Source organism: Vicugna pacos, chromosome 5, assembly GCF_048564905.1.
Source record: "Vicugna pacos chromosome 5, VicPac4, whole genome shotgun sequence".
Classification (NCBI taxonomy): domain Eukaryota; kingdom Metazoa; phylum Chordata; class Mammalia; order Artiodactyla; family Camelidae; genus Vicugna; species Vicugna pacos.
Genome location: NC_132991.1, coordinates 67,488,028 through 67,494,874, shown reverse-complemented (window position 1 = coordinate 67,494,874; position 6,847 = coordinate 67,488,028).

The window sequence follows — 6,847 nt, the reverse complement described above, 5'->3', positions numbered from 1 at the left end:
GGAATCACCAAATATCTACATTGTGAGAGACTTCAGATAACATCCAGGGCAATTCCACCCTTCTGGGTCAGTTCCGGGAATATTCAGTAATAACTTAACTCAAGTTCAACAAGTTCCTTCCAACAGGAACATGTAACTTCTTTCTTCTCTCTGAATCTTGGCAAGAACACCATTGAAAAATACCTAATATAGAAGTTTTCAGGATAAATGGTCCTATTTTCATTCATGTTGACACTTAACCATTTTTAAGAACGCTCACAGGCCCAACGAAGGCCTGTGAAGAAAGGCTAGGTGTCAGACCAGGCTCCATTTTATACAAATAACTTCATCTCCATCAAGCTACTTTCTGAAGAATATCCTTGTCTCTTTCCCTCTTCCCTCCTAAAGATTGTTTTTCCTTGCCAAACTTCTTTCTTCTCATCCAAGGGTATGTTTTTCCCTTTAAGCATATTTATTTCTTAGCCATCTGACATGCCCAAGACAGCATGACCCTCACGAGATCTGGGTTTTACTGCAATTGGCGATTCTCCCTGCTTGAATAAACTTGCACATATTAAAAGTTTTAATAGAGGAGTGAGGATTGCAAAGTAGGTGTTAATACGGCAGGCCTCCAAAATGAGCCAAGTACAAAGGTATTTGGCAGAGGAAAAAGAGTTCACTAACTTGAAATTGCCAATGGAGTTTGATTCAGATGCCATTGTTTGAGGAAGGCATTCAGTAAAGTCCCTTAATACAAATCAACTAATACTCATCCAGAATCTCCTATGTGAAAGAAAATTGTATTTGGCTCAGTTATGGAGGGACAAGATACAAAGATGAGTAACATGATTTCCTTTCCCAAGGAAAAGACCATGTAACCAGAAAAATTTGTCAATGAACTATAATGCAACACAAAGAAGTTATTTAAGATAAGTTATTTAAGATAGTTATTTAAGTGAGAAGTGGCTCACCGGGATGTGGAGAAGACTGGGTATCAGTGAGAATGGAAAGGGGAGAAGATATTCAAGACTTGTTGCAGAGGCAAAATATGTATACATATTAAAATGATTACAGGGAGTGAGGAAGAAAGGTAAATACAGGTAACATCATGGTTTAAAACCTGTATTAGTAAAAACAACAACAACAACAACAACAACAACAAAATGGAGTGTCATTAGCAAAGCCAGGCAAGGATAGCAATGAAATGGCAAGTTTTGCTTTGGCTGGGAAGAGTTTGAGGTGCTAGGAGATCAGTGCAGGTGCAGATACTGATCACCATGGAATTGAAAGAATAGCGTCTTGAGTTCACCCGGAGAGAAAATTAAGATCAAATCATCTTCATACAATGACTCACAAGAAAGTGGATGAGATCAAACAAAACAAACAAACAAAAAGAGGAGAAAGGGAGAAAGGGGGCAGGAATAAAGCATTAGGGGAAGAGAGTTTCCAAAAAGGAAACACAAAAGTATCCAAAGCTACAAAGATGAAGAGGACAAGGACTGAGGTGTTACTGGAATTCATAACTAGCAGTCCACTGGGGACTTTCATGAGAGCTGTTTCAAGAGGATGGTGGGTTTCCCTTTCCTCATTGTCTCTCTTTATATGTAATCTCCGCCACTTCAAAACTTGAGTTTGCGTTGGCTTTGACTTGACCTCATAGCTTCTCTCCATGCAACTTTCCAGTTCCCTCTCCTAACTATTTCCTTATTTTCTCAGAATTTTCCAATTCAGATATCCAAAGGAAAGAGTTCACTAGCTCCGGGAGTTTATCTTGGTTATGTGCAGGCATCACAAGTTGCTGGTTAAACCGTGGATGTGTACCCTTGGGTCAGGTGCCTCTTCTGGTCCAATTGTCTGTAATGAAGGAACTGGCTCCCATCATCAGTGTACAGCCATCCCTTCAGCAGGAGCTGCAGTGAGGTCAGCACCAAAAGTGCCATGTCCAGTGTACTATGTCCACGGTATGATGCTCTGTGTCAAAATGTAAGGATTCAAACTCTAAATGATTCCTGGAATTTTAAATAGTACCTACCAGGGAAGATAAATGCTCTTTACATCAGCGTCTAATTAGTTCATAGGTCAATATTAATAACATCTTGTATTTGCACTGCACTTTAAACTTTTTAAATGCCTTTGTAAAATTCTTTTCCAAAGGGGTTCCAGAGACAGAAGGGCATGTATAAACATATTCTACAAATGCAAATACTTTATAGCCTTATTTTATGCAAATGAATTAATGAAAAATTACGTGACAACAATGTCTAAACAATGCTCTATAACAAAGTGTCGGTTTTAGGTACTTAACAAAACAAAAAAAATCTAACTTCCTTAGTTCTATATCTTTCATGACTCTTCTAGCAGTCCTGCAGGTGAGTGACAGCTGTTATTAATTTGGAGGTCAAAGAACTTGCTTCTCCAAGTGCCATTGTTACTCCTGAAACTGACATTAGGCCATGAAGATTCATGTTCCTTCCTCTGGATTTGGCACCCTAGAGGTGGTACTGGAAATGAGAAGAAATCCCAGGCTCATGCAGAACAAATCAATCCAGTTCAAAGCCTAGTAGGTCTTCTGAAGTCCACAGTAGCCATGAGAAAAACAGAGGCATCATGAATTAGTTGAACTGGTTGAAGTCATTCCACTGCTTATGGGCAGCCGCTGGACAAAAATCCTATCTCCTAACTCTCAGCACTGTAAGTGTTCTTCCCAGCGTTCCACTATTGAGTAAGTACTGTGACATTAGAAGATGGAGCAAGGAGAGTGGAAGGAAAGAAATATTTTAACTTCTGATCTACTGCAGTCTTCTTTGTTCTAGTAAGTGGACCACTCTCCACTCAATTATTTAAGCCAGAAACATTTCCCTTTGCCTCCATCCACCAGCAACAATATCCAATAAATCACTAAGTTCTGTCACCTGCCTCCAAAATATGTCTTGAATATATCCTCTCTTCCCTGTCTTCACTGTCACATCCTTAGTTCAAATTGCCATTATCTGTCATGTAAGACTACTGCAAAAGCTTTCCAACTGGCCTCCCCGCTTCAGTGCTAGCCCACCTAGATACTTCACAGACTGGCCAGCATCATCTATTTGAACAAACATGATATTTTGTTTTCCCCTTATTTCAAATGTTCACTGGCTTCTATTTTCCTTGAGAGTAAAATCTGAACACTGTACTCAGGCTCTGCGTGATCTTGGCAACTCTACCAAGATCATTCTCTCTCCCCATCACTGACGACTCCAGGCACATGAGCCTTCTGACAATTCCTAGGATGTGCCAAGCTTCTCCTGCCTCGAGACCATCATGCAGGCTCTTCCATCTGCCTGGATTGCATTTCCCTAACTCCTTGCTTGTCTGGCTCCTTCTCAGCCTTCAAATCTCATCCACACAGGAGGCTGCTCCATGACAACCCAATTGAAGTAGTCACCTACCTACTTTCCCCTAATTACTCTCTACTACATCACTCTGTTTATTTCTTTCCTAGAGATTATTGCAATCTCTATGTATATCTTAAATGTATGTATCTATTTGTTGTCTTTATTCCTCATTGCAATATAACCTCCATGAGAGAGGAAACTTCATTTGTATTACTTACCACTGTAGTCTCAGGGCCAAAACCAATGCCTGGCACGCAGCTCATCCTGTCAATTCTACCTCCGAAATACATCTTGAATGCACACTCCCTTTCCTGTTTCTGCTGTCACCATCCTAGTCCAAGCCACCATTATCTTTTCCTTGGATGCATGCATTCACCTCCCAATTGGCCTTCCTGCTTCAGCTGTAGCCCAGTGCTCAGTAAATATTTGTGATAGACTAAATAAGCATATTATCATGGGAATTATAATAACATCTGAAAGAGATGGCAATCCAGACCCTGCAGGAAGATCACTCAGGTTTGTCCAAGCCCTGAAACAACATCAGACAACTCCCACCAGCTTCTGCTACTTGAGTGATCCAACACGACGCATTTTATTCAAGCTCAGGCACAGCACAGTCAAAGAGCAGAACAGATACAGAGAGCCTTCGATTCTTCTATCTATGAGCTACCACCCTAGTCATATGCACGGAGCTTCGAGGCTCCAAAGAAGGCAGTGTAAGAAAAAAAACCCTAATGCCCAGTCTCTAAACCATAAACACTGACAAAAGTAATAATCACTTAAAAAGACCTCCACCATCCAACCTTGACCCTGACAGCATCTTAAAAAAAAAAAAAAAAAAGAATCTGGAGACTTTTCTCTGATGTCTATACCTCTGAGCTTGGGGGTGTTGTAGATCCCAGACAGAAAATAGGAGCACTGTTAATTCAAGAGGCAGCTCAAAAGCTTTCGCTGTCCCCTTTGAACTAGTAGTAAGAGGATTGTGGTTCCTGCGCCATTTCCCCATTGTCAGACCCAGAAACGGCTTCTTAGCTGAGAGGTGAGGGAGTGGGGCCGGGAAGTGTGTGATGCCGGTTTCATCACGCCAGGCCTATTGTACAGTCTTCACTTGAATCTCACCGATTTCAAGAGACCTCAGGCACTGTGCCTAATGTACTCTCACACTGAAAGTGTCAGTGTGTGTGCATCTGGACTGCGGCAGCCGGCTGTGTTGGAGGCTCTGGGTGCTTGAGCCTGGTGCGGCTGGGCCGAGCCGCACCTGCTTCTTGCCTCATCTGAAGTGACTTGGAAGGGAAAATCATCCCGAGGTGACAGAAATAATTATGTAAGTTTGTCTAGAACTGACAAAAGGTGCATCTGATGGCACAAAGCAATTAAGGCTGCCCTTTTCCAAGTTGGCAATGGCCCCGGGTTAAAAATTCAACAGCTATGCAGTGAACGTTAGCATCACCTCGGTAGCACCTCCCCGTCTCCTTTCCTCACTGCCTCCCCAGATCATTCCCCGGGGCTCTGTGACAACCTCTGGGCATCCTGAGGCAGCATTTTGGGTACCACCAGTTAGTTTCATTTGGGGCCTCTACCCATCCCCCCTCATAGATTCATAGGCTGGCCTTGACCTGAAATCCATCCCCGCAGTGAAACCTCAGAGCTTAATCCACTAAGTCGGTCTGGCTTTGAGCCCCAGAGAAAATGGGATTTCTATAAAATGTTCACTTTAAAGAGAGATTTGCTCCCTTCACAGCTCCTTCTCTGCGTCACACGCCATTAACTTACAAAACGCTGGCTATCTTCGGAGGCAGGGACTCCAGCTGGTTCTGCATAAAGGGCAAGAAAGCCCGCATTGGCTGTGTCTCTTCTCAAGGCTCCGTTTGATTCATGTGTACTGGGGTTCCCGGCCTCAGAATCTGTATCACAAAACATCCCAGTTGGTTCACTTTCTTGTCGTAATTTGACACAGTGACAAAAACATGGAGACTCCATTGTGAATTTGACTCTCCACCATGTCTCTGTTATAGAAGCCCCAAGAAGGTTCTGCTCACAGCCCGGCACAAATGGACGTGCTGAACCAGGAGCTGGGGCTTTTTCACTGGGAATCTATGCCATGACCCCAAACCCCAAAAGCATCTCAGCAGCACCACTGACTTGACATCCCTGGACCCCTTCTCGCCCCTCGGAGAGTCAGGTGGCTATTTCCTGTTCATTACCTCCCCTCGTTCATTCTCCACTCTTCTCTGTCCTCCGTTGTGCCCCAGCAGACTGCCCCCCACCCCGTGGCTGGCATCACCCAGGTGCCTCGCCCCTTTGGCTTGTGCTTATGGGAAGCCCGGGAAACTGGGTCAGGGTAGTTCTTCCTTTCCTTCCTCTCGGCATCCGTGTTCAGGCTCTTGAGTAGCTGTGTCCTCCAGGACTGAAAAGGCACCCTGGGAAATCCCTCCTCCTCGGCTCCAGCTCCTGCTTAGCTCTTGTAACACTATTTCCTCTCTTTGCCCCTTCAGTCCTAGGTGTGCCTCACCCCTAGAGGGTGGGTGCCTCACCATCCTTTAATTGTCCCTTAGTTCTGCCCTCACCTGTGCAACTCGTCCCTCCACTAAGGGCTCTTTGCTTGAACCTCTGTGTGAATTCTGCTTCCCCCCGTGCGGGGAGAACCACCTGTCTGGGCTGTAAGGCCCATCCCTGCTCCGGGAACTCTGGCTTTAATACTCAGAGAAGTCGGCATCAGGCCGCTCTCAGGACTCGTCTGGTCTGCCCTGGGGTCTCTGCCCTAAGACGTCCCTGCATTCCTCTGAGATCGTGCTGTGGCTTCATTCTACTAACTAGATGTGTGTCTTGTGATCTTAGGCCTGGCTCCTGGCCTGGACACGCTGTCTCTGATCCCAGACCGTCTGGAGCTTGAATCCTACTTTCATCGTGATAACTCGCCTGCCCCAGATCCTGGCACCCAAACTCCTGCTGAAATTCTTCTTCTCAGCATCCTCACCTAGACAGGTATCTAAATAGTACCTGCTTTTTGTTTTCCTGCCACCGTGTCTTATTACTAGCGACTGTCTACCCGTAAGGACAGTGGCTTACCACATCCACCCAGACAACCACCTGCTGTTTTTGTTACATTCTCCAGGTGGCACGTTCTGTCTGCTTCCCTGGACATCCAATCCCAGATCCATTTCCTAGGACCGGGAGTCTCCCCACGTGTGCCGTCTAGCTAATGCTAGATAAACATTAGCTTCATCTCTAAAGACAACTGCTTGTCGTGACAACCACCTACTTTTATTTTTCTCTAGGTACCATGTTCTACCTGCTGTCTGATCAGTCAGTGACAACTCACCAGTCTAAGTGACCAGGGGCCACCCACTTCACTGAACCCACATCTGAATGCTAAGTCCCTGACAGTCCCACACTTTTGAGGGTCAATTAGTTAGACTCATTCCAGTAACAGTTCTGAAAAACTAGCCAATCAACAAGTCTTACTTCCCCCAGATGCACTTTTAAATTTGATG